Below are 22,990 nucleotides of genomic sequence, written 5' to 3' on the forward strand. Positions count from 1 at the left end.
ATCCCGATCACTGACTATCGTCTTCGAAAGTGCATGAAGCTTGAAGACCTCCTTAACGAATAACCGGGCAATATCAGAAGCTTTGGAGGTTTTCTTTGGTGGTATAAGATGAGCTTTTTTGGTAAGCAAGTCCACCACCACTAAAATGGAATCATATCCTTCTTGTATAGTGGGGAGACTTGTGACACAATCCATGCTAATGCATTCCCGCTTCATCTGGGGGATATCCAAGGGTTGAAGCTTCCAAGGCATCTTGACTCTTCAAGCTTTGATCCTTTGCATGAGAGACATTGCTTCAAGTATCAAAGGACATCATTTTTCAAGCCTATGATAGTTCCTTCTTATAGCGTTCAATGTTTTTGCATATCCTGGATGCCCTGTAGTGGAGCTATCATGACATTTATGGAGGATTAGCTTTTTTAGAGCTAGATCCTTAGGAATACATAGCCTGTGATTGAAGCAAAGACTCCCATCATTAATGAAGTACCCCTTGATTAGATTTTTCTCTTTCTATGAAGTTACTCCTTCTTCTACTAACTTCACCATCCTCTGGTAATCACGATCATCAGATGAGACTTCTTTGACCTTGTCTAGTATGGGATCATTTGACATCGAAATTGCACTCAAGAAAGATTTATGCGGCTGAGTGCATCCACTACCACATTATCTTTCCCAGGGCAAAATTTGATGTTGAAGTCAAATTCTTGTAGGATTTCAATCCATCTTCTCTGCCCTCATGTTGAGGTTAGGTTTGGTGAAGATCCACTTTAGACTCTTGAGGTCAGTTAACGAGCTGAAATTTCCCCCCAAGAGATTACAAGACCATCCATGGGACCGGCGGATGTGTGTTAGAGGGAGGGAAAGTTAACCCCTTTGCATACACCATAGCTTAGCACTCCCTACCCTCTCTGCACATGATGGTGCATACACACATCCTTTTGTGCACACATCCTATATTTTAACATATGATATTTGGGTAACCTTGAGCTTTATGTGTATCTTTTGCTGTAACATACCCATTGTAAATAACACTGTACTTGCTTCAGAGTTGAAAAATATATCTTAGCTTGTCATTTTTCCGATCAAAAAACTTCTATTTTTGGAAAATGAGCCATTTTTGCTTAGAAATTTGTAATTCTGAATCCAAATTTGGAATCTACGTGTAATTTTACGCTTAAAATAGTTTTTTCTGAACTAAAAACGGGCACCCGGAATGGGTTTAATCAAGCTTTTAAGCCTTTAATCTGCGAACTTCCGACCAAAAATAGTAACTATCCAGGCGTCTAATCAACGAACGGAATACGCCTCCATGGTCATGGGGCAAGGCCGGACATTTCCGTCAAAAAATATTTTTTGACCCCCCCCGGGCGGCGGGCGGCCGGCGGCCGGCGTGGGCCCCACCACGGGCGCCGCCCGTGAAAAAAACCGACAATCCGCCCGGGACACCCAAGCGTGTACACGACCTAGACGCACCCTCCAGCACACCCCTACACGTACCCCCTCCTCCCAGAACCCTCTATCCACAGGTGTCGCGCTCTCTCTCTCTTGGAGACACCTCCACCCCCATGTGTCACACTTTCTCTCTCCTCGAGACACCTCCACCCCCAGGTGTCTCACGCCCACACCTCTCCCGGACACCTACACCACCCAGGTGTCACCCTCCCGTACCCGGACGTCCACCCTCCAGCACCTATAAAAGGACCCTCCCAACCCCCTTCTCCAGACAAGCCCCCAGCAAGCCTCTACGCGCAAGCTCTCTCTCAAGCTCTAGGACATGTCCTACACTCTTCTCCCCCCCCCCCCCCCCCCCGTGTGAATAGACTTTAAGTGTGCCTCTCCTTCAACCCTTGCCTTACTCTTCCCTAGGCCTCCCTAGACGTACACTCTTCTCAAGAGCTCTCCAAGTTAAGGACACCCCTCTCAATTCCCCCCCCCCCCATATGCGGCGACTTAAACTTAGGCTAAGAGGTCGTTCCTGCCCATAAGCCCAACAAGCTTTTCCTACCCCAAACGGACTCCGTTTTCAAATCCGTTTGAACCAATAGAATTCTCTCTTTTCTCTCCACGCTCCCAACCTCTTGTATTCACCTCGTTTTCTCTCTATCCTCTTAAAACTCTAGTGCTCCTATGGCGCCGAAACGCCGCCGAATTGAAGAACCGCGCGCTGCCCAAGGAGGGAATGAAGCAAATCGTGTCCCTGCAATCGACTTCGCCCCTCTTGAAGTGAATAGGCATGAAAACGATAACCAGGTTGGTCATTTAATAAGTTTAAGTAAAAATTCTCTCTTATGAAGCTTAATGCTAAGATTCGTAATAATAGGAAAGGAACCAAGGTTAAACCCCTAGTATAGATGGCCTAAAGTACCTTATGGTTACTCTTAAGTAAAGTTATAGCAAAATAATCTTGCTTTTGAATCATTGTCTTTTCAAAACGATGGGTTTTGTTAATGTGTGAATTCATTGAATAAAGGCTATGTCTTTCTTTTATTGGATATACTGCTGGTTTATTGCTAACATGCAGGTACAGCTTCTCCCCCCCTTAGCTAACTCCGTGCTTGTCTGTGTAGACGGGCGGAGGATATAGCGAGGCCGGGAGTCGGCCCAGGGCAATCCCCTCCTATGCCACTGGGGATTGGTTTTCACCACCAGGGTGATGTATATATGCTGCCTAGTTCTGTGGGTCCAGGCTAGTGCGGTGACTTAACCCCCACCTCATGAGGAGACGTCCCCTCCGAAGAGCGAGAGGGTTTGGTACAAGCGTCAGTACCTGAGGGGGTGACAGGACGGCTTGGCCCTCATCGTCTGGCTGACGACGAGGGGAGACGGTCCGTGAGGTTTACCCAGCTGGTTGAGGCTGGAAGATCGAATTCTAGATTATCGATGTAGTTGTGGTTATGGTTATGGTTTGGACATGAGTTTGGATTGGAATATCGACCCGGTTTCAGGGTCTTTGTAAATATTTTTTCACTGTAAGTATGTTCGTTGATTTCAATGTTATGCTAAGGAAGTTTTCCTTTAAGGAATCAAGTGTAATTAATTAACAAAGGAATTTGTTTTTAAGTGTTTCACAGTGTGATAGGACTTAATTAGAAAATAATTGAATGGGTGAGTGCGTGGAAAGTGGGAGAATGGATGCCCTGACGGTACCATTCTAAGGATGGGTGGACCCGATCAGTCGGGTAGCTTTCTACTAGTCGTAACTTACGATACTTAGGGAATAATAGAGTCACGAACAAGACTTGTTTTAGGGGACCGAGCCAGCGGCCGTGCCTCTTGAAATACGGGGGAAAAAGGCGTTGGCTTCCTTGAACCAAGTGTGGGTCTTGTTCCATCTCCACGCACATTCCGTGCTGGAGGTCAGAATTTCCTTTAGGATGACTTCGCTTCCCCTGCGAGATAGAATTAGGTCCGTCCGTTTGCTCGTAACCTCGTATTTCTACGAGATCGAGGTGTCGTCAATCGGAAAATAACACGAGACTTAACTGCCTATCAAAAGGATTCCCCCGCCCTACGGGTCGGGGGCCTTACATTTGCGGACTCACCACCTATGCTTAGCATGTGGCATGTGCATATGGCATGGCCCTATATTTTACTATTTATAGAGATCATGAAAGAGGGAGATCTTATTCCTTCTAGCCCAAGTTTTGGAGTGCATCTTTTTGTTCAATCCATTGAGTAGGATTTAGTCATGTGCTCCCCTTTTCTCTTCTTAGAAGTTGAGGTATTTCCTTTGAGGGTTTTCTCTTCTTAGAAGTGGAGATATCTTCTTTTAGGACTTCTTTTCGGGTTGAATGAGGTCTTCTTTTCTCCTTGAGGTGAACCTAGGTTGTGGTGTGTTTAGGCATGGCTTGGTCACTCTTGAGCACTCCCCATGTGTGAGAGGCTTATGGGGTTAAGAGCTTGTGTGTGGGTTTTCCATATTCTCATTGCCATGGCTTCAGCTTAGGCTTGAGTATGGAGTGAGAGTGTGTAATGTGAGTTCTGTGTTGAGTTGCTTTCCTTTTTCTCTTAGTTAGATTCATTCCTCTTGTAATGTGAGTGAGAGGTGAGTATGGAGTGAGAGTGTGTAGTGTTGAGTTGCTTTTCTTTTTCTTTTAGTTAGATTCATTCCTCTTATTACCCTCTTCTTCTTATTCCCATTAGATTAGTCCATTCAACTAGACTATAAAAAGGGATTAGCACATTTATTATTCTCTCATTCATTATTGTTTGCTCAAGGGCTTGAATGAGAGACAAGCTCTTGAGCGCTTCCCATGTTTATTCCATCAATACGGGAATATGCTTGGACTAGAGTGCACCTCTCACATCATCGAGTGGCTACCTTGTGATGTGATTGAAAAGCTTGTGTACCACCTTGTGGTCTTAGTTCACTAATATTAGTTCGGAAATACTGAATCATACTATAGATTTGTAAGACTAGGGATCCATAAGGCAAAGACTTTGGAATATGTACAAGAGGACCACATTGCAACAGACTTCGATTATGGGGTTTTGGCTACCTTATTACATGATGTGATGATGAAAGATATTGGAAAATCTTTAAAAATGATTTTGTAGCATGTGGTGGTCTTAGTTCATATGGAAACTAATGAGCGTAAAAAGATCTTAGAGACAAGGTTATGTAGGATATACAATTTGTAGAAGAATATCTTACCATTAATATTTTTTTAACTCTTGAGAAGATGAGGTGGAAGTGGAGAGTGACATGTAAATGGAGTCCAAGGAAGATGCCGGAAAGGTGAAGAATCTCAAATGCTTTGGCATATGTGGGCCTGGACTGGAATGCTAGTGAGAAATCATGTGTGGTGCTAAAGAACATGATTGAATAAATGGTTAATGCATTTTTCAGACCCTTGATTAGCTTAGAAATCTTTACTACCTACAAAGTTGAGTGACCTTTCCTTCCTTGGAGTAGAACCATGCTAGACGAATCATTTGTAAAAGTTACAATTCCCTAATTGCACAAGATATTAACCTTTGCTCTACCACAAGCCAATGCATACCCAAGATTCCATCATAAAATCCTAGATGTAACACCCTAAATTCTTGAGAGGCCTTGCCTTCAACAAGGGTAATTTAAGATTACATGTTTTCAATGGGTTTTCTCTTCTTTGCCATTATTTAAATTACGTTAATTTCATCAATAAATTTTATTATTTCAAGATTTAAACTTTTACACATGACGGAGAAAGAAATGAATGGGTACTTCTTGAATTGATGAGATCTTAGATGATTTGGGTACCTTCATAATATCCCTCAGTTTCAATCATGAAACTTTTCTTATTTCACTCTCTAGCTTCAATCACAAAACTTTTCTTATTTCACCCTCTAGCTTCAACATCTAGAAGTCATATGCCCCTTCTCAAAACATTGAAAACATCTCCATTTAGGTTGAGCTCTTTCTCTAAGATAGGAGATAAATAAGATCCCTCAATCATCATGGACTCTTTTTTTTTGCCTAAAAGGTTCTTAGCATATCAAAACTTCTTACTACAAAGAGTTGATTATTATGGCCTTGGCCTCCAGCATTGGGATGGGAAGAATTATTCTTGCCTTTAAAAAGAATGAAGGGGGTTGACTTGTCCGAAAATTCTTGAGTTTAGCTGATTCCACAAGAGGTTACCTTCATTCAAACCCTAGTCTAAAGATAACTTCCACCAATTTTTGGCTAGTCATAATAACTTTATTGGCCTCTGAGTGGCTTGTTAGAACAAAATACTCCTAGGACCATTGAGGCTAGTATATCCATTCCTCTAAACTTTCCCTAACATTATATATATGGCCTAGGAAGGGTCATGGGTGGGATCGGTAGAAGATCTCTTAAATCATCATCCATAGCAATATTACACTGTCTAGCAACAAGGATAGGGTACCTCATTCGGGCTAGCATGATTTTGAAAGATATTAGAAAGAAATATTCTAGACTTACTCCATTCGAATATTCAATTACTGTAAGGTCCCCCCCTTCCTAAACAGGGGAAAACTTTAAGATAGTCTACTAATTCTAACTTGGGATAATTTCCTACTTGTGTCTACCTTGACCATGTAAGATACAATTAGTAAAGTATGGCCTAGTTCTATCTCGCAAAGGGAGCGTGGTCTTTTTAAAGGATTTCTAAAATCAAATGACTCATAGAGTGATCGACTTTCACTCGGGCAAACTCTATTCTTGACTTCTAGAAACAACCCTTTTTTCTCATTTATGCAAGGCATAGCCACTGATCTAGTCCTCTAGAGTAGGGTTGCCTAGGAATTTATTTATCTAATGTAGCGCTTTAATTAATATATTGGAATGTTACCCGACTAATCAGGTCCACCCATCCATAGAATGTTGCTATCAGGGCATTCCATCCTCCCACTTTTCTCCCAATTCACACGTCAATTTATTTTCTAATTAATCCCTACCACACTGTTTGACATAAATAAACAAGTTCCTTAATTAAAGGCCTTACAACATGGTATTCTGTTGATGATCTAGAATTTGGCCTTCCAGCCTCTATAGACTGGGCAATCCCTACGGGACCATACACCTCAGCCCTCTCAAGTACCATCGCTTGATCCTTCCACCCCTCAAAGGGATGCCTATGCGCTAGGGAGGGCTTATTCACCGCACTAGTCTGGGCTCGTATGCATCACAATATTCACCTCCATTGGCAAAATCTTATTCTCTCAATGGTATGAGTGATACCTTGGGTCAACTCCGGATCTCGCTAACGTCATCGTCGCTGGCTATACAAGCACGAAAACGGGGTTAGTGTCAAGGCAGAGAGAAGATATACATGTACTTCTTGATTCAATCAAGATAAAAATTTACAAACTAAACTCTAGAATGTGACCACTTTTCTTGAGAAAACAATTTCACAAAAAATTTTGTATAAAAAAAAGTGGCATCTTCTTTCTTGATTTCTTTAAAGTTAACATTAAAGATTTAAAAAAAATCCTCTTTTAAACAATGACCAAGCTAACTTGGTCATAATTTCTTTGTGGGGCTCCCAAGGGGAGAGATGGCGCGATATCTAGAGCAACCTCTCTAGACTCATTGATGTGCACGTCTCTTGAGGTGATATTTTGGCACTTTTTTGAAGGATTGCTCAAGCTATGAGCAAAAATATCCTAGGTGTGAATCACCTCTAAGAGGCTAAAGGCCCTTACTAAAGTCACGGCCGCTAATTGGGGGGGCAAGGAAGGTGTCCTTAAACTGGATTTGCAGGGAGAAAGTTGTAGCTAGAGGGAGAGAAAGGGGAGTCCTCCCTTAAGTCTATTCACACAGGGGGAAGGGGGGGGAGCAACTAAGGACACTCTACTCTAAATACCCTCAAGAGTGAGAGGAGGCAAGAAATATTCTACAAAGGGCTTACTTGGAGATGGGCAAAAATGCCTTGCTGCTGGAAGAGGGGTAGAGGGTTGTTAGGTAGAGTACTGCACAGAGTGCCGAGTGCAAACTGCAGGGTGTCCGGTGTACAGGCAGAGCAAGGTTCTAGGATGTCCCGACCACGAGGTACTGGGGGGTTTATACAGGTGCAAGTACGGGTACGAGTGCAGGAAAATGGAGAGCAAAGTGTGGGTGCAAAGAACGATGTACGGTGAAAGTACACCAACATGTGGCTTGCATGGGCTTGGGAAAAGGAATAGTACTTGTGCATGGGCAAAAGCTATGGTACACATGTATTATCTGGGTCAGATGTAGCATGGGCGTCCATGATGGGCATCCACGTGGCGGTTTGTGTGGACTATACACTAGAGCGATCGGCCTCTGGTCCTTGCACGGGGATTATACGGGCACCCAAGTGTGTGTGCGACATCTTTTGGAGTGAGGCTCCCTAATTTCGGGCACCGGTTTCGATGTGTGCCGGAGCGCTAGGCAGGTGCAATTTTTGTTTTCCAATGAAAATGTCCAGGGTGTCTCCCTAGTCGTAGGGGTGCTCACCGTTTTTCAATAGAACACTTGGTCGTGCATTTATTAAGTTTTAAGTTTACCGTATTTTAATTGAAAATAACTAAAAATTTACGTATAGGCTCGATCCAGTGTCCGTTTTGGATGTTGTAAAATCTTATCCTAGGGTAAAATCACGCGTAGATTCAAAATTTGGACTCAAAATTCCAAGATTCTAATTAGAAACAGCTAGTTTATTAAAATTTTTGATTTTTACATCACAAAAGACCATAAATTCATGGGCATGTATTATTATTGAAGATGGGCGTGTTATCCTTCCTCCCTTAAAGAAATCAAGATGTCCTTTATCTCCTCATAAATTCGGGGTAATCCTTTAATAGTGTCACTTTATCTTCCCAAGTTGCATCTTCTTCTGGGTAATCTTTCCATTGTACTAGATGTTCTACAAGATTTCTACTACGGAGTTGCGTTTCTCTAGAATTTATGATCTACTAGGCTGCAACTCAAGGACTCCCTGAGTTGGAATCACTTGTTCGTCAAGAATATGATTGAGACTAGGTACATGAGGCTTTAACAAGCTTACATGAAATACATTGTGAACCTTGATCTGGACTGGGAGCTGGAGCTTATAGGCACTTTTAACCAAACAGTTGATAACTGTATAGGGCCCACAATATCTTGGGTTGAGTTTCTTATATTTCCCAACTGACAGAGAACTATACTTGGGTCGTACTCATAGAAGAACTTTGTCTCCTTCCTTGAAGATTCTGTTAGACCTCCTTATGTCAGCAGAATGCTTTTGCCGATCTTGAACAGCTTTAATATCTTTTTGGATATAGCCTTGGTCTGTTCCTCCATCTCTTTGAGCTTTTTTTTAGATGCCTCAACTCTTATGGTTGGATTAGAAAAATTTAAAGAAGATAAACATTCTTACTCATAGAGTGCTTTGAATGGTGACATTCCTACGCTTTGATGATAAGATGTATTAATAATAAGTGAATTCTACCAGAGGAAGGTATTGAATCCGTCTTCTTGGTTCCCGTCCACAATATGGCCTGAGAATGTCTTCAATTACTTGGTTGACTCTCTCAGTCTGGCCCGATCTCTGGATGATAAGCTGTGCTAAAGAAAAGTTGAGTTCCCAAGGCATGAAATAAAGACTGCCAAAACTTTGAAGTGAAATCAGAATCCCGATCACTGACTATCGTCTTCGGAAGACCATGAAGCTTGAAGACCTCCTTAACGAATAACCGAGCAACATCACAAGCTTTGGAGGTTTTCTTTGGTGGTATAAGATGAGCTACTTTGGTAAGCAAGTCCACCACCACTAAAATGGAATCATATCCTTCTTGTATGGTGGTGAGACTTGTGACACGATCCATGCTAATGCATTCCCACTTCATCTGGGGGATATCCAAGGGTTGAAGCTTCCCAGGCATCTTGACTCTTCAAGCTTTGACCCTTTGCATGAGAGACACTGCTTCAAATATCAAAGGACATCATTTTTCAAGCCTGCCCACCAATGATAGCTCCTTCTTATAGCGTTCAATGTTTTTGCATATCCTGGATGCCCTGTAGTGGAGCTATCATGAACTTTATGGAGGATTAGCTTTTTTAGAGCTAGATCCTTAGGAATACATAGCCTGTGATTGAAGCAAAGACTCCCATCATTAATGAAGTACCCCTTGATTAGATTTTTCTCTTTCTATGAAGTTACTCCTTCTTCTACTAACTTCACCATCCTCTGAAAATCAAGATCATGAAATGAGACTTCTTTGACCTTGTCTAGTATGGGATCATTTGACATCAAAATTACACTCAAGAAAGATTTGTGCGGCTGAGTGCATCCACTACCACATTATCTTTCCCAAGGCAGAATTTGATGTTGAAGTCAAATTCTTGTAGGATTTCAATCCATCTTCTCTTCCCTCATGTTGAGGTTAGGTTGGGTGAAGATCCACTTTAGACTCTTGAGGTCAGTTAACGAGCTGAAATTTCCTCCCAAGAGATAATGTTTCCATAATTTGAGGCAATGAACAACTACTAAGAGCTCTATATCATGGGTGGCATAATTTGCTTCATATTGTTTCAGCTTACGAGAAGTATAAGGCACTAGTCGCCCTTCTTGCCCTAAGACACCAAGTGCTAGACTACTATCATCAGTAACCACCTCAAATTCCCTGGTGAAATCAAGAAGTTTCAGGATTGGCGTGGAGGTAATAATGGCTTTGACCTGATCAAAGCTGACTTGATGGATTTGCAACCACACTATTTTGTAATCATTCTTAAGAATATCCATCAAGGGTGCAACTACCAGGGCATGATCTTCTCTTGGACATTCGTATATAATGCATTGGGTAGTGGACACTAATTGTCCAGATCATGATCGTAAGATTAAATTTTAGGATTACAAGACTCATACTTTACATTACGCTCATGCTTTTAAAAGTAAAACTTTTGAAAGCATTTTATTTCTCCTAAGCTCAACTAGAGATGAGACTAGAGCGAACCACGTTATAGGTGAAATATAGGGGTTCCGTCGTAGCTTCTAAGACACAGAAGACTGACGATAAGGGTGGTAGACTCTGGATTTGGGCTGTGTCCCAAAACGGCTACCCTGTGGGCGGGTAAGACCTCCATTACTTGGTCATATACCCAGTGATCCTGTGGTATGCGATTCCCATCTATGGTCACAAATTTTTCAGGCATGGGAGTACCCACGAACCAAAATAAACGGACCATCTTCAACTTTTCAATCCAACGAATCTGCTTTAAATCGGTGGTGATGTTCCCAGTTTGGTTTGCCCAAATGAAAAAATACCTCGGTCCGCAATTCCAAAGGTGATCTCTACCCCACCCTCTTTGCATACGAGAGGTATGATGGAAGGATAATCTCTCAAGTATTTGCACCATAGTATCACATAACTCAAAATTTGAAGAGAGACACGTCGTCTGGAAGAATAAGAATCTTGAGTAGGTGTCACCCTCTTCCTATAATCGTTCAATCACCAATTCAAATTATTCTGGTAAGTTATTTTATAAAGTAGCATTAGGTAAATCATATATTCCAAAACAATCTCTAACAAGTCCTAGGAACTAAGATGGGCTCTCATACCACTTGTAAGGTCCTCCCCTTCCTAAATAGGGGAAACTTTTAAGATAGTCTACTAAGTCTAACTTGGGATAATTTTCTACTTGTCGACACCTTGACCACCATGTAAGATACAAGGATACGATTAGTATGACCTAGTTTTATCTTGCAAGAGAGAGCGTGGTCTTTTTAAAGGATTTCTAAAATGAAGCCACTCATAGAGTGATCAACTTTAACTCGTTGGGCAACCTCTATTCTTGACTTCTAGAAACAATGCTTTTTTCCTCATCTATGCAAGAGGCACAGCCACTGACCTAGTCCTCTAGACTAGGATTTTCGAGGAATTTATTTATCTAACGTAGTGCTTTAATTAATTTATTGGAAAGTTACCCGACTAATCGAGTCCACCCGTCCATAGGATGTCGTCAGGGCAGTCCATCCTTCCACTTTCTACCCAAATCACGCATCAATTTATTTTCTAATTAATCCTACCACATTGTTTGACATAAATAAATAAGTTGCTTAATTAAAGGCCTTACACATGGTTTGTTTAAACAATCTTTATCAATGATACACAATGTTTACAAACAAAGGATTTAAAAAAATAAATAGAGTGTTCAAAATTATTCATAGCCAAATTATTCATACACTAATTATTTATAGCCAAATCTAGGCTCTTTACTTTATTCGGCCGATGATTTAGAATTCAACCTTCTAGCCTCTGTAGACTGGGCAATCCCTATGGAACCATACACATCATCATTGGTAGCTGGAGAGGACTCAAACCAGCCTGTCGCCCTCTCAAGATCCATTGCTTGATCCTCCCGTCCCTCAGAGGGATGTCTACGTGCTCGGGAGGGCTTATTCATTACACTAGCCTAGGCTCATAGAACTAGGTAGCATCACAATATTTGCATCCACTGGCAAAATCTTATTCTCCGATGGTATGCGGGATACCTAGGGTCAACTATGGGCCTCGCTAACATCGCCACCTGGTTAGTGTCGAGGCGGAGAGAAGATATACTTGTACTTCTTAATTCAATCAAGATAACAATTTAAAGTGGCATCTTCTTTTAAAAGTAACATTAAAGATTTTTAAAAAAAATCTCCTTTTAAAAGATGACCAAGCTAAGCTGGGCATTAGTTCTTTGTGGGGCTCCTAAGGGGAGAGATGGGGCGGCATCTGGAGCAACCTCTCTAGACTCATTGATTTGCATGTCTCTCGAGGTGATATTTTGGCACTTTTGTGAAGGAGCCATTCTTCCCACTTTCTTGTAGCCTACGACGTCACGAATCCAACGCTTCAATTGGATCACAAATTGGAGCTCGTTTGCTCAAGTTATGAGCAAAAAACCCCTAGGTGTAAATCACGTCTAAGAGGCTAGAAGCCCTAACTAAAGTCACCTGCACACTCGCCATAGGCAAGCCAATGTTAGATTTTCCAAAGTGGAAAAGGCCTTTGAACTTCATTGGACTTCATGTCCCACAATACTTATTGCAGTATTAGAATGAGTCTTCAGGTGGGGAGTTTTTTTCTCACTTCATTGCAAAGGTGGTGAAGGAAAGCTTGTAAGAGAAAGTAGCAAATGCAAAATTTATTTCTCTCACTTGATGAAGTGACCGCTCGTGATAATAGCTCATGGGCATGTATGAATGCATATTTTGTGGAGGGACATGTGAGACATGCATACTATGTGGCTGTCTTCAAGCTACAAAACTAGTGCAAATTCAAGTACTTTACTGAGATTGGTTTGTGAAGGCATGACTGGAAATGGTAAAGGTTGAGAGAGATGTCTCAAAAACATTTTTGTGCGGGTATTGATGGGTGTTCTGTAATGCATCGGCAACGAGTAGGAATTTGCATTCAATTGAAGCAACTTTATGCTCCACATATGCATGGTGGGGATACACTGTATGGCTCATTGCACAAACTTGCCTTATAATATTCTCAAAACTTTTGATGTTGTGCAAAAGGTAGAGGATTTGGTGCACAAAACAATGCTTTTTTCTCAAAGATCCCTAAAAGATCCAACGAGTTTAAGGTATTTGCGAAGGGAATCAACCAAGGTAAGAAGCTCATAAAGCAAGTTGACACTAGGTGGATCTCACTAGTTGGGCACTTATATGAAGAATACAAATCAGTCATTGGGACCGTACATGAACTTGCACAAAAGAAGGGAAAAGGAAGAGCAAACAAAGGCTACAAGGATCTTGGATCTTCTTACAGATGTTGAAACATTTCTATATGTTGGTGGTCTGCTGCCTATGTTACATGAGATGAATTATTTGATTAAAATAGCTCAAGAAAGAGAATGCTATATTATGGAGTACTTTTTAGCACGAAAATTGGCATGCCTATATAGCTGAATACTCTTTATGGAGAAAGTGCAACCTTCTCAAGTGAAGAGTTTGATGAGTGGAATACTATCTTGAATGTTGGAAGTGAGAACATCCATTTATGCTACAACCAAAAAAGTCATCTATGCATGAACTGCAAAGGCAATATGGTAGAGCTTCATGTCACTAGAAAGGTGAAAGGAGTTGATAAGTGCCGAAAAGTCAAACAGTCAACCTTTTTACAACTAGTTAGTTTTGTGAAGAAAGAGCTTGTTTCCATTTGTTCTACTTTAATAGATGAATCCAAAAAAGGTTTCCCAAAGATGAGCTTCTTGAATCTTTTTCTATTGTTCACCCTTTGTATTGGAACAATACAAAAAATAGAAAGATATTGTTGCTCGATCTCAAGAGCAAGGTGCAAGTTATTTCAAATGAGTTTGGAAAAAATGGGGTTGAATGGTCATAGATTGGATGCATTGTTGGATCCCAAAGGCATCTTTGGACAAACTATATGGGATCAATATAGTAAGGTAGAAGAGCCTTTGAAGCATGGAGCCACGACTAGGTTGTGGAGAACATTGGATTCAAGTGTCTATCTAAAAGAGAGAATGTCAAAATACTTCAAGCTTGCTGACTTATGCCTAGCTATCATCCTGGTTCATTTGATGATGAATGAGTACTTAGTAGGTTAGTATTCATATAAAATTGCCTTAGAAATAGGCTCAACAACAATCTGGATTATGTGTATGAGATTGTACACTACTAAGCTTAATCAGGAGATTTTTCCCTTTCATGAAGCCTATGCTTTGTGGGACTCACATCGAAAGAGAAGGGGTGGAAGAAATACATCATTGGATGATGAAGGACCAACTGATGAGTTGGAAACCTGACACTTAACATGGAAGGTATTATGTTGTTCATTTATGTTTCTTTCTTCCATGCAACCTCACACTTTATTTGTATTGGTGCTGATGCATTATCCTTTTGGGCAACATAATAGAGGAAATATCTAACTTTTGGCTCTAGGTAGGTACTCATTCTACTTTAACACTGTAAATATTTTGATGATACTCTTTGTTTAATTCTACGTTGTTTTGAACGATTCCATGTCATAAACAATCTTATGCATGCAATGCTGGCTTTATTGAAGTACTACTAAGTACAAGCTTACTTGAATATAATGCATGAAAACTCAAGTATCGATGTACTTGGAGCTAAAGTTGATAACTGGTTTGTCTACTCGATGGGTTTGCTTGCTCAAATAATAAGGATATGAAAAGCTTGCTCAAATAATAAGGATAATTCCATTTTGTATGTGAGCTAAGTGGGGCTTGGAACATGTAAGACTCAATCCCTTCTTTCTTTTTCAAAGAGACCGTGGAATGCTTGATGCATAGTTTACTTGCAAACATGGAGATTATGATGCATAAACATGTATTTGGGTGTTGCCACAAGTAGGGTAATAAAGATCAAGGATATGAAAATAGAGAAAAGCTTCGTTTTGTTTGATGCCTGTAGGAAGAAGTAAAAAGGTAAGAGGCTTTCTAAGTATTCTCATCACAATAAAAGCAGCTGTGGACTTGATGAAATGATGTAGGTATGCATTGTGGGGATTTAGGGAAAGCTAGAGGTGACACAAATTTGGAACTAAATATGCATGTCTAACATTCAAGGAAGCTAGGGAGATAGAAACCTTTAACTTTGTGTAAATATACCTTTAATATGGCCATTGCTAGGGAAGCTAGAGGTGACAGAGACGGTCTGATATTTGGGACTGCATGTGCAGGTAGCCTTCATGGAAGCTAGGGAGAGAGAAAGAGTTTTAACTTTGTGTAAATATACCTTTAATGTTGCCATTGCTGTTTGATATTATTTGATGTTATTCATTGTCTTTTTCTAGTTTGTTTGCCTAGATGAGGTATACCAAAATAGTTGTTTGTACTGCATGTGGCGTTGCAATCTTGACAACATTTAATTATGTCCTTTTTCTATGAGCCAAAAAAACACTCACATGTGCTCTTCCATCTTGAAAATGAGTAAGTTTATGCAAGAAAGAAGTGGGAAATCAAACCACTATATACCCAGGACCGTGAAGGTGATGGACTTTTCAAATGCAAGGAGGAAGCAGGCAATTGAACCAGTATATACCTCGTCAATGAAGGGGTGAATTTTTCAACTTGCAGATGTGAAGACCTATAATTCTATATTGCTTGTGTGAATTTCCAAGAAGTGATTTCCTCCATATTGGTGTATCTCTACAAGGGACTCAAGGGGACTGGGTGTTGGCAAAGAATATCAAGCATTTTGTTCAATTGGCATCAAACAAGAGGCAGTAGAATCAACCATTTTGTGCATTTAGAGTATGCTAGATGTCATTGTGTTTCACAATCCTAGTGGCAGAATATGGCTTGTATGGTGTTTGAGGTGCAGAGTTGATTAGTCATTCACAAACATTGGCATTCCAATGTTGCTATATCCATAATCATAGCCTTGTTTTTAGCACATACATTGATCCATTAGATCATTAATATAAAGTGATTAATATCATCTGTTTTTCAAATCAAGTAATGCACCTTAAGCTACTTACTATTAATGATATTAGCAATGTCTTATATAAGGTCATGGAAGGAGTGATGGCTTCAACCACAGATTCTATGTATGTGGCATATCCATCTATAGTTTATTGTCATACTGTTCATCTTGTAAGTCCATTAATGTTGCACATATCATTATTTGGTTGGGGATGAATGTTGCCTTGCTCCCAATAGCTACACTGAAATGTGAAAAAGGGATTAGTATGGTTTCAAAAGTGTGTGCTTTTGATTGGGTCTTACAAGGAGCTTTGTGATCCAAGAGGGGATCCAAATTTGTAGCACATGCACACCATTGCGGATGCATAGAGACTCAAATGTTCAAAGGTTGGAAAATGCTAGGTAATTGTTATGCCCAGGCTAGCAAGAATTGAATGTATTGTATGGTATATTCTAAAAGAGATTTTAACGTGGTTGCATGAGATCAAGAATCATGTGTACACACAAAAGGCATGCGTGTGTACTCCCCTCCCCTCCCCTCCCCCTCCCCCTCCCCCCCAACACACACACACACATACACACACATTCTATTTTTTTTAATAGAATGTACAAGCTTTACGTTGAAATTGTCACATGAAGTGCCAGTTGTTTCATGACAAGTAATGGAGATTCCCGTGGCAAAATGACTTTTTTATATGTATGATTAATTGTCATACTTGGTTCATCTCTTATAGAGATGAAAGAAAATCATTGGTTGGTCCATTGTATATGTATATGATCTTTTGATAGCAATTCTCCCTTGCATTTCTTCACCCTTCCAAGCTTAAGAGTGTGGTTGAATGAATTTGCTGGCTCAAGCAAACTATGCTTAGATCAACTCCAAGTTATTGGGATCAATGTAACCATGCAACCAACAGCGAGACCCATTCAAAAAAAGACCTTAGTATTAAAAATATTATGTTGTGGATTTCCTCTTAGATTTATTTATATAGTTCCAGTCACATGAAAACCTTCTCAGTAGAAATACATAGCCATAGCACCTTAATTCATATAGGATCTATGACATGTTAGATTACATAAAATATATTCTCGATAACCACCATTCCTTCATTGTTCATGAAACTAGTTTTCAAGTGATTGAAAGGCATACAAAATTTCCATGTGAACACAAGAATTGAGCTTTACTATTTAGAGTTGGCCTAAGAATAGACTTATGTAAGTGCATACCTTACATCAACCATTGATTGCTAGAATAGGTCGTTAGGTAAGTGCACGGGAAGCGCTACTACTGTGAGTTGGAGTTGCAATAAAAAGCAACCTAGCTATGGCTACATGTGAAGTGCTATGTTATTTGGTGATTTGGGATAACATCATGATGGAGCTATTATCATACACTATGATAGCATGAGGAGTACTCACTCAGTTGGCTACTACTATTAATCTAGTTTATCATGTGAGGAACAAACACATAGAGGTCCTCATTTCAGTAGGGAGAAAGTGTTGGGATAGTTAGATAGATTTGACATATATGAAGACTAAAGAGTAGGTTGAAGATATATTTACCAAACCACTTGGTAAAGAGAAGTATGATTATTTGAGAGAGAAAGACTTGGATTACATGAGGTGGACATGTTGTGAAGTTGAGGGGGTAGTAAGCTTCACCTTGTGGATAGCATTAGTGTGTAGACACTAGAGTAGCAATATGTGTGGATAATAAAGGCCGTGCTCAACTCTGGCCAAGTGTGTGTGCATTAGCATTAAGCTTTATTTCAGTGTAAACGTATCATATTAAGTAGTGTACTATCTTTTGTGGAAGACAGTGAAGGAAAGCTATGGAGCTTCTCTACTTGGTGTTTTTTAATGAAATGATAGCAATGTATGATGAGGTGTATCTCCTATATTTCCTTCTCATCTCTTTTCAATGAACTAGATCTCTAGCAGATTTTGCACAGTTGTGGGTTTGTTAGCTTTGTGGAAACTACCATGATTTCTCAGAGAGGTCTCTCTCTTCCTATTGGTATCAATTATTTCCATTTTGGTATAGGTACTCTGATCCAATATGGCACATAAGGTAGGCTACAGCAGCAACAATAATATTGTAGGCTTCTAGAAAGAGCCGTGTTGTTGGATTAAAAGGTGTGACTTGCATGAGTACCGTGAAAAATAAATTTATCCTAAGGATTGGATTTTTCACTTTGGTTACGTCTTCATACTCTATGACACACAACTTCACTAGGACATCTTCATTAGAACAAGGTTATGCGTCTTCACGTCTAGTGACTCTTTGGGGGCTAATGTTTCAGTGGGAAAATCATAATGTGGAGAAGAAGATTTCAGTGGCTCTTTGGGGACTAGTGTTTGACTAGAAAAATCATGATGTAGAGAAGAAGATTTTTAGTTAGTAGGTTCCACGTGGTTAGTGGGCTGGAGGGCTTGCTCATGAGATAGGAGAAGCTTAGAGGTGAGAGGCCTATTAAGCATATATGTATAGGGATAAGCATTCTCCTCCTTATCATCATCAATGTGGAGAAAAAGATTTCAGTGGCTCTTTGCGGACTAGTCTTTGACTAGAAAAATCATGATGTAGAGAAGAAGATTTTCAGTTAGTAGGTTCCACGTGGTTAGTGGGCTGGAGGGCTTGCTCATGAGATAGGAGAAGCTTAGAGGTGAGAGGCCTATTAATCATAATCATAGCCTTGTTTTTAGCACATACATTGATCCATTAGATCATTAATATAACGCGAATAATATCATCTATTTTTCAAATCAAGTAATGCACCTTAAGCTACTTACTATTAATGGTATTAGCAATGTCTTATATAAGGTCATGGAAGGAGTGATGGCTTCAACCACAGATTCTATGTATGTGGCATATCCACCTATAGTTTATTGTCATACTGTTCATCTTGTAAGTCCATTAATGTTGCACATATCATTATTTGGTTGGAGATGAATGTTGCCTTGCTCCCAATAGCTACATTGAAATGTGAAAAAGGGATTAGTATGGTTTCAAAAGTGTGTGCTTTTGATTGGGTGGGTCTTACAAGGAGCTTTGTGATCCAAGAGGGGGTCCAAATTTGTAGCACATGCACACCATTGGGGAGGCATAGAGACTCAAATGTTCAAAGGTTGGAAAATGCTAGGTAATTGTTATGCCCATGCTAGCGAGAATTGAATGTATTGTATGGTATATTCTAAAAGAGATTTTAACGTGGTTGCATGAGATCAAGAATCATGTGTACACACAAAAGGCAAGGTATATTCTAAAAGAGATTGAATCATGTGTACACACAAAAGGCATGGTATATTCTAAAACAGATTGAATCATGTGTACACACAAAAGGCAAGGTATATTCTAAAAGAGATTGAATCATGTGTACTCCCCTCCCCTCCCCCTCCCCCTCCCCCTCCCCCAACACACACACACACACACACACACATTCTATTTTTATTAATAGAATGTACAAGCTTTACGTTGAAATTGTCAAATGAAGTGCCAGTTGTTTCATGACAAGTAATGGACATTCCCGTGGCAAAATGACTTTTTTATATGTATGATTGATTGTCATACTTGGTTCATCTCTTATAGAGATGAAAGAAAATCATTGGTTCTGTATATGTATATGATCTTTTGATAGCAATTCCCCCTTGCATTTCTTCACGCTTCCAAGCTTAAGAGTGTGGTTGAATGAATTTGCTGGCTCAAGCAAACTATGCTTAGATCAACTCCAAGTTATTGGGATCAATGTAAACATGCAACCAACAGCTAGACCCATTCAAAAAAAGACCTTAGTATTAAAAATATTATGTTGTGGATTTCCTCTTAGATTTATTTATATAGTTCAAGTCTCACATGAAAACCTTCTCAGTAGAAATACATAGCCATAGCACCTTAATTCATATAGGATCTATGACATGTTAGATTACATAAAATATATTCGATAACCACCTTTCCTTGATTGTTCATGAAACTAGTTTTCACGTGATTGAAATGCATACAAATATTCCATGTGAACACAAGAATTGAGCTTTACTATTTAGAGTTGGCCTAAGAATAGATTTATGTAAGTGCATACCTTGCATACCTTACATCAACCATTGATTGCTAGAATAGGTGGTTAGGTAAGTGCACGGGAAGCGCTGCTACTGTGAGTTGGAGTTGCAATAAAAAGCAACCTAGCTATGGCTACATGTGAAGTGCTACGTTATTTGGTGATTTGGGATAACATCATGATGGAGCTATTATCATACACTATGATAGCATGAGCAGTACTCAGTTGGCTACTACTATTAATCCGGTTTATCATGTGAGGAACAAACACATAGAGGTCCTCATTTCAGTAGGGAGAAAGTGTTGGGATAGTTAGATAGATTTGACATATATGAAGACTAAAGAGTAGGTTGAAGATATATTTACCAAACCACTTGGTAAAGAGAAGTATGATTATTTGAGAGAGAAAGACTTGGATTACATGAGGTGGACATGTTGTGAAGTTGAGGGGGTAGTAAGCTTCACCTGGTGGATAGCATTAGTGTGTAGACACTAGAGTAGCAATATGTGTGGATAATAATGGCCATGCTCAATTGGCCAAGTGTGTGTGCATTAGCATTAAGCTTTATTTCAGTGTAAACTTATCATATTAAGTAGTGTACTATCTTTTGTGGAAGACAATGAAGGAAAGCTATGGAGCTTCTCTACTTGGTGTTTTTTAATGAAATGATAGCAATGTATGATCAGGTTTATCTCCTATATTTCCTTCTAATCTCTTTTCAATGAACTAGATCTCTAGCAGATTTTGCACAGTTGTGGGTTTGTTAGCTTTGTGGAAACTACCATGATTTCTCAGAGAGGTCTCTCTCTTCCTATTGGTATCAATTATTTCCATTTTGGTATAGGTGCTCTGATCCAATATGGCACATAAGGTAGGCTACATAAGGTAGGCTACAGCAGCAACAATAATATTGTAGGCTTCTAGAAAGAGCCGTGTTGTTGGATTAAAAGGTGTGACTTGCATGAGTACCGTGAAAAAAAAATTTATCCTAAGGACTGTATTTTTCACTTTGGTTATGTCTTCATACTCTATGACACACAACTTCACTAGGACATCATTAGAATAATCAGTAGTTTATACGAGGTTATGCATCTTCACGTCTAGTGACTCTTTGGGGGCTAATGTTTCAGTGGGAAAATCATAATGTGGAGAAGAAGATTTCAGTGGCTCTTTGGGGACTAGTGTTTGACTAGAAAAATCATGATGTAGAGAAGAAGATTTTCAGTTAGTGGGTTCCTCGTGGTTAGTGGGCTGGAGGGCTTTCTCATGAGATAGGAGAAGCTTAGAGGCCTATTAAGCATATATGTATGGGGATAAGCATTCTCCTCCTTATCATCATCAATAGTTCAGGGTGGAGGAGGTTTAGTAGTATTTATGAAGGTGTTAAGGTCTGATTGATCTTCATGAGTTATAATAGTATAATATTCAATATGTTCAAGTGAGAAATCATATACCACAGATACCAGAATTTGTTCCAAGTGCTTATATATTTTGTGATAAAGCTTTAAGATACCATAATGGTGGTATAGGGTGCTCTCATGTGAAGGTGAGATTACGATTGATGGTGGGATCAGATTTTGAGGTGGAGAAGCAGCCCTCACTTCCATGGTCTACACTCTTGAGGTGGGGAAGCATCCTTCACATCCATGGTCTACACTCGAGGTGGGGAAGTTTCCCTAGCTACACTTTTTGCAGCATGGAAGATCCTCTTCATTGACACATCTTATGGATCCTTCGGCTTGGGTCATGCTCTACATAAATACATCTCTTTGGCATGATACATCCTTTTTTTGGCATTTATCAACGTCGACCCTATCCATTTTTTAGCCTTTCCCCCTCCATTTTTGTACTCATTGCCATCTTATCCAGTCACATCCATGGGACCGGGGATGTGTGTTAGAGGGAGGGAAAGTTAACCCCTTTGCATACACCATAGCTTAGCACTCCCTACCCTCTCTGCACATGATGGTGCATACACACATCCTTTTGTGCACACATCCTATATTTTAACATATGATATTTGGGTAACCTTGAGCTTTCTGTGTATCTTTTGCAGACTCACCACCTATGCTTAGCATGTGGCACGTGCATATGGGATGGCCCTATATTTTACTATTTATAGAGATCATGAAAGAGGGAGATCTTATTCCTTCTTGCCCAAGTTTTGGAGTGCATATTTTTGTTCACTCCATTGAGTAGGATTTAGTCATGTGCTCCCCTTTTCTCTTCTTAGAAGTTGAGGTAATTCCTTTGAGGGTTTTCTCTTCTTAGAAGTTGAGATATCTTCTTTTAGGACTTCTTTTTGGGTTGAATGAGGTCTTCTTTTCTCCTTGAGGTGAACCTAGGTTGTGGTATGTTTAGGCATGGCTTGGTCACTCTTGAGCACTCCCCATGTGTGAGAGGCTTATGGGGTTAAGAGCTAGTGTGTGGGTTTTCCATATTCTCATTGCCATGTGCTTGTCATTTGCTTGAGCTTAGGCTTTTCAATGGGAGTTGAGTATGGAGTGAGAGTGTGTAATGTGAGTTCTGTGCTGAGATGCTTTCCCTTTTCTCTGAGTTAGATTCATTCCTCTTGTAATGTGAGTGAGAGGTGAGTATGGAGTGAGAGTGTGTAGTGTTGAGTTGCTTTTCTTTTTCTTTTAGTTAGATTCATTCCTCTTATTACCTTCTTCTTCTTATTCCAATTAGATTAGTCCATTCAACTAGACTATAAAAAGGGATTAGCACATTTATTATTCTCTCATTCATTATTGTTTGCTCAAGGGCTTGAATGAGAGACAAGCTCTTGAGTGCTTAACATGTTTATTCCATCAATACGGGAATATGCTTGGACTAGAGTGCACCTCTCACATCATCACGAGTGGCTACCTTGTGATGTGATTGAAAAGCTTGTGTAGCACCTTGTGGTCTTAGTTCACTAATATTAGTTGGGACATACTGAATCATACTATAGATTTCTAAGACTAGGGATCCATAAGGCAAAGACTTTGGAATATGTACAAGAGGACCACATTGGAACAGACTTCGATTTGCATTATGGGGTTTTGGCTATCTTATTACATGATGTGATGATGAAAGATATGGA

The 22,990-nt window shown here is 39.9% G+C and overlaps 1 long non-coding RNA gene across 1 annotated transcript; it reads left to right on the top strand.

Annotated features, from left to right (window-relative positions):
• The first annotated feature begins 1,955 nt into the window (after positions 1-1,955).
• On the top strand, positions 1,956-2,915 carry LOC147614916 (uncharacterized). The gene is made up of 2 exons (XR_015262890.1): positions 1,956-2,250; positions 2,568-2,915. It is a non-coding gene; the product is annotated as an uncharacterized LOC147614916 (long non-coding RNA).
• Positions 2,916-22,990: the final 20,075 nt, after the last annotated feature.

Source organism: Cibotium barometz, chromosome 41, assembly GCF_041138505.1.
Source record: "Cibotium barometz isolate CiBa-2024 chromosome 41, ASM4113850v1, whole genome shotgun sequence".
Taxonomy (NCBI): Eukaryota; Viridiplantae; Streptophyta; class Polypodiopsida; order Cyatheales; family Cibotiaceae; genus Cibotium; species Cibotium barometz.